The sequence below is a fragment of the Arvicanthis niloticus genome, chromosome 18 (assembly GCF_011762505.2).
Source record: "Arvicanthis niloticus isolate mArvNil1 chromosome 18, mArvNil1.pat.X, whole genome shotgun sequence".
Taxonomy (NCBI): Eukaryota; Metazoa; Chordata; class Mammalia; order Rodentia; family Muridae; genus Arvicanthis; species Arvicanthis niloticus.
The window spans coordinates 16,400,355-16,408,194 of NC_047675.1; the positions used below are offsets into that span (position 1 = coordinate 16,400,355).

Here is a 7,840-nt window from a genome sequence, read left to right on the forward strand (position 1 = left end):
TTGTTTCTTTGAACCCCTCAGCCTTCCGAGATATTATTTGTTCGGTTAGGTTTTGGCTCCGCCCTTTTTAAATTCAATGACAGGAAGGCGGAAAAACAAAACAAAACAAAAAACCTGGCCATTGTATTTATACCACAATCCACTGTACTCACCCAGAGCTGGCATACAGGTGCTTGGTAACTCCTAGGTGAATGAAAGAAAACAAAAAACAAAAAACAAAAAAACCAAATGAATGAATACGAGGTTCAGGAAGCTGAGACTTGCTTAGGAATTGTCAGGCAGAGAGATAAGGAAGAGAAATCGCACTGTGTTGTTTTCAGATCAAACCGGGGCCTTGCAGTTGATGTCTTCTTCATTCATACCACTCCAGAATGGGGTTGATTTCTATGTTTATCTCACCACAAGGTGAGCAGAAATGCCGTCCTTTGAGTCAATGTGGCAGACTCCTGGGGCTCGGCTCTCCACTGCTCACCAAATACTAAATACAGACATACCGAATCCACACGTCTTAACCTCATTGTTCCTGTGAACATTCCCCCACCCACTGACCTCCTCGTAGGCCTCAAACTTTCGATTTTCCTGTCACAGCCTCCAGACCTTTTCTCTAAATAAGTCGTATCCCATAAACATCCATCTATAAACTATTTGGGGACCGGTGGTTCTGCCCAGAGCTGAATGTCTGGGACAAAATCATCAGTAGCTATCAACCCTGGAAAAGAGACGTTTCCTTGAGGACAGAGTTGGTGCACATGGAGGTGGACTCTTTCGGGGTTTTAAAATTCTAGTTCTTCTTCTACCCCACAGAAACCTTCCAAGGTCAAAATTCATGGGGACTGAGCTTCTTCTGAGAAGGAATTTGCTGATAATGCTTATCTTGGGAGAGAAGACTCAAACTGGGAACTCAGGTGTTTGAAAGGCAACCTGGTAATGCCCCAGGCTCTTAGCAAAACCAGTGTAAGTCACCCTGGAGCTCTTGAGAATTCACAATTCCCTGGAACGAGAAATCGGGTGATGACGGCTTTATTGGGTGTCACAGAAATGTCTCAGGACCCTTGGAGAAAACAGTTTACAACAATAAACTTCCTTCATTCCAACTTTCTATCCCAGGCAAGGGCCACTCTGGAGGCAACCTTGAAGTAGAAACCACTGCTTGCTTCATGTTATCCCTGAACATGTCATCTCTTGTCCCTCTCTGCAGAGACTCCAGATCCTTCCCACCAGTCACTAACCATTCCCAAGTTTCGGACATCCTCGACCGCAATAACGACAGCCTGTGCTGCTAACCATGCATGGTCCACCTGATTAGATGTCAGCGATGCCTTTTATGCATCCATACTTTGAAGTACACAGAGTTCACCACAATCCTCCCCAAATCCTCACCTTAGACCCAAACTTGCACCTGAAGTCAGTTCCCCCCACAGCAAGAGTCTTCTGACACATACTCAGGCTCAATTTTCTTACAGATTGTTCACCCAAACCAGGCTTTATTCTGTGTCTGAAACTTCCAACTCGCCCCTCCTTCTCTGGACAGTCATTTGACCCCTGAGTGCTGAGCCTCGCATCCTCCCAGCCTGGTAAGTTGTATTTGGAGTAATGTTCCAGGGCAGACAATGGCTGCTTGACAAAGCAGTACAGGGTCAAATGGAAAATGGCACCCCTGATTCTTCAACAGCCACTACACAGCTGGGCACCAAAGATCTCTGGGAACTGCAAGCTGGTAGCTTCTCATCTCCACATGTAACCAGGAGCTAGACTGGGCCTTGGCTTCATTGTCACATAGTTACCAGCCATAGTTAGCCTGGGTGGTGTTTAGGAATTGGTTCCCAGGCTACCAAAGGAGAGAAGACCCACAGAAAAGGATACCCAACAATCCTTCCCTCTAGCCTCCTTCAGCAAAATGTCTGGCAGAATGTCTTACAGAAAACCTAGCCTGGACCTCTCTGATAGGTACCATCTTGGCAAGTGGAAGTGATAAGACAAAGAAACCAGAGACCTAAAGACATGCTGTCATGTTCAGAATGGCCTCTCTTCCATACAAGATGATGTGTAACCTCTACTGTAATAGTGTTGAGAGGTAGGACCTTTACCAGTGATTTGACGATGGGTAGACCACTGTGGAGAGAGTGCATTGACTAGCGGCAGAGCGAGTTTGTTATGCCTGCCTTCTTGTCCACTCCACCTGTGTCTCAAGTACACAGGTTTCTCTCCCACCACATTGCGTCATAGCACAGAGTCCCTGGCCAGATATCAGTGCCACGCTTTTGGACTGCCCAGCCTCTAGAACCATGGAGCCAAATAAAACACCCTCATTCATAAATTACCCAGTCTCTGGAATTTTGTTACAGCAGCAGAACACAAAGACACGCATAAAAGAGAGTGGTGTTTAACTGGGCTTGGGGTTCCCAAGCATTCGAGTCCACGGGGCAGAGAGGACAATAGCACCAGGAAGAGCTGAACATCACACACTGAGCAGCTAATCAGGAGGCAGAGAACACTAACACAATTGTCAAGAGTCTTTGGATTCCTCAAAGCCCACACCCAAGTGACACACTTCCTCCAGCAGGGACACACCTCCTAAGCCTCCCCAAAGAGCCACCAACTGGAGACTAAATATTCAGGTGCCCGAGACTTGTGGAGGACATTCAAACCACCACACGTATGAGAGAGCCTTAGACACCTTTGACTAGGTCATTTCACCAGACCTGCTCCATGATGTGTCTGGCTTATAAACCCACAGCAGCTGTACACAGACTAGCTGAGAATTCTTAGCAAGTGATTGCATTTTCGATACTTTTTCAATTTTCATCTTAATTTTTAAAGTGTGTGTGTGTGTGTGTATGTGTGTGTGTGTGTGTGTGTGTGTTGTGTGTGCATGAGAGAGCTTGTTCATGTGACTATGGGTGCTCACTGAGGTCAGAAAAGGGTGACAGATCTTCTGATATTGGAGATAATCATAGCACACTTCTGCACCTTGGCCCCCCACATGCACACATGCACACATGCACACGGATGCTCCCATGTGCACACAGACAGTGATGTTCCACTAAAGCCCTTAGGTTGTTTTCTAACATTGCCTTATTTAGTCTTTCCATAGAGAAACCAGCCTTGCTACAAGCCACAGTTTCCTCCTTACAGAAGCCAAAACATCTGACCCCTACCCCCAGGAATATACGCATATACTTTGGACATCCCTCTGGTCCATCAGAGCTTCAAGGCTTGCTCTCCCTTGTTTCAATGTAACTCTATGGCTCTTCTTTTGAAAGAGACATTGGGCTTTTTCTTCAGATACACTTTCCAGCTAATGATGCTTCACTTTCTGTGTGTGTTTGAATGTCTTTGGTGTGTGTGTGGGGGTGGGGGGAATAGATAACCTGTAGAAGCAAGATTCTTTTTTTTTTCCCTGTGGACTCTAGAGACTTTTCTAGAGGGTGTGGGTAACATGGGGATGGAAGATATCATAGTTAAGTGTTTCATTTAAAGATAAAATTGCTTGCATTCATGTCTGAACACATGTGTTATAGGCTCAGTTTCATGAACTATGTATTCTGTATAAAGATCTGTATTTATACATGAGAAAGCTGAGATGATCTATGTACCACTGTTGAGTATGGAAAACCCCAACCCAGCCCGAAGGCCTCTGCTTACTAAGTGCAGATTTTGAGAACGTGAAAGACTCTCTTTCAAGGCTTGTCTTTTTTTTTTTCTTTCTTCCCACAATATCTCATGACATTTCTGAGAAAGTAGACTGTAATTCTCTTTGTTTACAACTGGGATACAGAGAGATTAAAAAAATTTACTCGGTGCCATAGAGCTAGCATATGCAGCGGCGTGTTTTGCACGCGAGCCTGACCATTTGCAGTGTCTACAAAAATCTTCATTTTTAAAAGGTTTGCTTTTGACTTGGTTTTGGTCATGAGGGGATTGGGACCTTGCTTAGGTTTGACTTCTTGGACTAGGAAGCTGTTGGCTGATCTACCCTTCCTAAGCTCAGCTGGGGAATGACGGGAGTTATGACTACTCTGGCTGCTTCTGAGACTCTCAATGGGTTCAGCCACTGGAAGATGCCCATGAGAGCTCAACATGGCAAAATTAAAAAGACCTGTCCTTTGTCTCTCGGTCTGTCTGTCTGTTTCTCTGTTACTGTCTTTTTGTTCTTCCTGGCTTCTTTCTTTGTCTCTTTCCCTGGCTTCACTCTCCACCCATCATCTTAGGAAGTAGCCATGGTCTGGGTTGAATTTCCTCCCTGTGTTTACATCTTACCTGGCAGGCTGCTGTGTCTCAAGGCCCTAATCCAGCTCTTTCACCTGACTCTCTAATCTAGAGGCGGCTGAGGCTCTCTGGAATTTTTGAACGCTGATTTCCCAACTATTCACATTCCTTTCGATGTTGTGACCAATCCTCTATATTAAATTCCTTCCTTTAAACAATATAGACTGGACTTGGCCTAAGCCAGACTAGTACATAAATGAATACACCCAAGCCACAGCAGTACAGGACTAAAAAGGAATAGAGCAGCTCACATGCCCTGACTTCATTTCCTCTCCCTAATTCCTTTACCCTGCCTACCTGTTGCTTCGACCTTTCACCCACAGTGTCTTCCTTCTTTACTTTTTATACTAACATAACCGACTTTAAGATAATCTTCCCTCCACTTCCATCTTTTCTAGCTTCTATGTATTCTATGTTAAACACAGCAGACTAAAGTAGAAGCTAGGATCCTGAAATGACAGAGAGCATTGGAGTCGAGCCTACCTCACTCAGAATAGTCTTTCTTTCAATGCCATACACTTTCCTGTACATTTCATTTTCTTTTATTTACAGTTGGCTGCTATTCCGTTGTATATGTGTCTACTCTGCATGTCTGCATCTTTTTATCTGGGGGGGATTGAAACCATTGATATTTGTTGACATTATGGAGAGAGGTGTATTAATTCCTGTTATTTGTTGACTTTGTGTTGTTTTCTTAGATTTTTTTTTAATTAACAGTTTGGATATTGTTTAACAATATGTAATGCTTTATGAATGTTATGAATTTGTATGTCATCCTTGCACAGGGGCCAGGCTTATCTCTGTACTGTTTTAGCTTTAGTGCATACAATGCCTGAGTGAACGAGCGCACTGAAGTATTTTTAAATTCACTTAAAAATAGTAACTTCACATATACATGGTCTTCCCGTCAAGTTTTAAGAATGGGAAAATCGTTGTGATGATGCACGAGTCGTGGAGCTTGCTGTTTTCCTGTGCATGGCTCAGTGGCACTGTGGGTATTCAGCTGTTGTACAACCATTACCATACCATGGCACCAAAATCTATCATGACTCCCAGCTGAAATTCTGTCCCCATAACACCAGCTTCCTTTCTCCCCTCCTGCAGCCCGGCTGTTGTTCTGTCTGTGTTTGTAAACCTGCTGCTTGGGGGCGTCAGATGACAGGAAGTTAAACTATGACTTAAACTTCATGTTCTCTGTGGCTTCTTACATTAACGGTCTGATTATTTTCCTGTGGCATCTTGACTGGGCCATGGGATTCCCAGATACTTGGGTGAATGTCCTTCTGCGTTTCTGGAAATATGATTTGGGAGACAGTGACACGAGAGTGCATGGTCTGAGCAAATACTTTCCTCCCTGATGGTGTTGGACCTCTGGTTGGTTGAAGGCCTGACTTGAGGAGATTCTCCTCTCTGGAGAAGTCCGTCAGCCCATTCAGAAAGCGTATTTCTGAAGACGATTTGAGCTGACCCAGCAGCAAACTGTATTCCAAACACCTACACCTATTTCTGTAGACGAAAGCTGTTGTAGCCCTCATCAGAGAACTTTCTTCTTGTGATGAGCAATGGGGACTTCAGAGACTCGTGGCTGCCTAAAATTCAGAAAATAAATAAACAGACGTGGGTCCTGCCCTAAACGAGTCATTCCTATCACCTCCTCTGAGAAGTGTGTGTGAGTCAGAAGATGGGGAGAACTTCTCTAGGTCCACCCCACCACTGCAATTACTGATTAACAACTGCAGTTACCTGCCCTGGGGCCAGACAAGACCCACTCTATCAATAACTGGTATGGAATGGGGAAAGGACTCTGGGAGGCCTACCCTTGACCTCTGCAGTCATTGGCTATTAATAGTTTCTGGGAAAGGTGAGTATCACAGCCTTTAGTAGTGTCCCCTCAGCTGACCCACCAGGCTCCAGCACACAGCTCCAAACCCCTGGTCACATAGATGGCCCTGGTTAATCTCAGTGGGTCACAGACAAGGGGAAAAGACATGAACGCAGGAGAGATTTGTGGGTGAGGAGGAGGTAAATTAGGGTGGCTGGGGGTTGAGGGGTGAAAACGGTCAGTATGTGTGAAATACATGTGCAAAATTGTAAAAAGAAAGATAAAGTAAATGAAGGAGATATTTGGATTTCAAAGCAAGTATGAAACAAATAAAATGAAAACAAGGTTTGTTTTTAGTTACTTTCTGTTGTCTCACAAATCAAACTGAAACTTGGTTGCCTAAAACAATAACCAATTCTTAATTCCAACGTTTACTGCTCTGCTGGTTGAGAAAGAGAATGCAGAGGCAGTTTTCCAAGGTGGCTGCTTGCCTCTGATACCCTGCCCCATGCCCCTGCTTCTTGCCTAGGCCAGGCGTGCATGCATGCATGCGTGTGTGTGCATATGCGTGTGCCTGTGCATGTATGTGCACGTTTCTTTGTACAGTCATGGTGGTCAAATCCCAGGAGCGAGCATTATATCGGAGCAAGTAGAATCTATCAGTCCTCTTAAATCTAAGCCTGGAAGTTGCACCTGTCACTCAAGTCCATCCAGCGGTAAAGAAGCCAGAGGCTGCAGGAGCATAAGCTCCACCTCTTAAAGGAGAAATGCCAGTAGTCTATAGGGCCACCTTCAGTCCACCCAAAGTGGCCAAATACTATATCTGGATGTCTGGACGGTGTAGGCCTGAAGGACTGATGAGGGATGCAGGAAGACCTTTCTGTTCATTTGCAGATGTGGGTCAAAGTGGGGGTGGGTATGCTGGTTGATCCAGTGCTGACTGGTCCAGTCCTCTGCTGAACAGTGTTAAATCACCCCACCACACACAGCTAGGCGCTTTTCAAAGTCCTAGGTTATAGTACATTTATCTAATGTTGAAACTGCTGAGATTCATTTCAACTTTCTTGGATGACTCAGAAGCCTGCAGCCTACCGAGAGGCCTGGGGTCACCACCAATGATATCCATTATCTTTTCCCTGGTCCCACACCCCAAGGCTGGTCGACAGAATGCCAAAGAGATAAACCACTTTTACTGTAATTCACCCTCTGAAAAAATGGGATTTACCAAGCAAATTAAGGGCGAAGAAACTTACAGGGGTGACATTTAGCCTACTCAAGACACCAAACTTTTTAAGCACTTTAGAGGGGCAATTTACATACAATTACAGGAAGGGCTCATTCATCTACCCCTGCCAGGAGGAGCAGCTCCATAGGAGAGGACTGTCCAGATAATAGTGGTTTCCTCCTAGAAGCTCTGAGCCATTTAGCCAGATTGGCAGAAATCTTTCCCAAATAGATATGCAGCATCCAGAATGTCCATACTGACTGTGACCAACAGCCATAGCATCAGAGCAAGGCCTGAGCTCTCAGGGCAGCATGCCATTATGCAGGTTGCTAAATGACTGATCTTAAGTCACCAAGTCACCAAGTCACCAGTATCAGGTGAGTGCCTCGTCTCTCCAGCCTACATCCACTGGCAGCCCACTTTCTGCCCCTGGCTTGATATTTTTGTTTGTTGAGGATTTGTTTATATGTATGTTGAGGGTGGGGTGTATCTGAATGTGTATCTGTGCACCTCATGTGTGCAGT

At 45.0% G+C, this 7,840-nt stretch overlaps 1 pseudogene; it reads right to left on the reverse strand.

The window, feature by feature from the left end:
- Positions 1-5,009: 5,009 nt before the first annotated feature.
- LOC117723550 (U6 spliceosomal RNA) lies at positions 5,010-5,109 on the reverse strand (annotated as a pseudogene).
- Between the last annotated feature and the right edge of the window lie 2,731 nt (positions 5,110-7,840).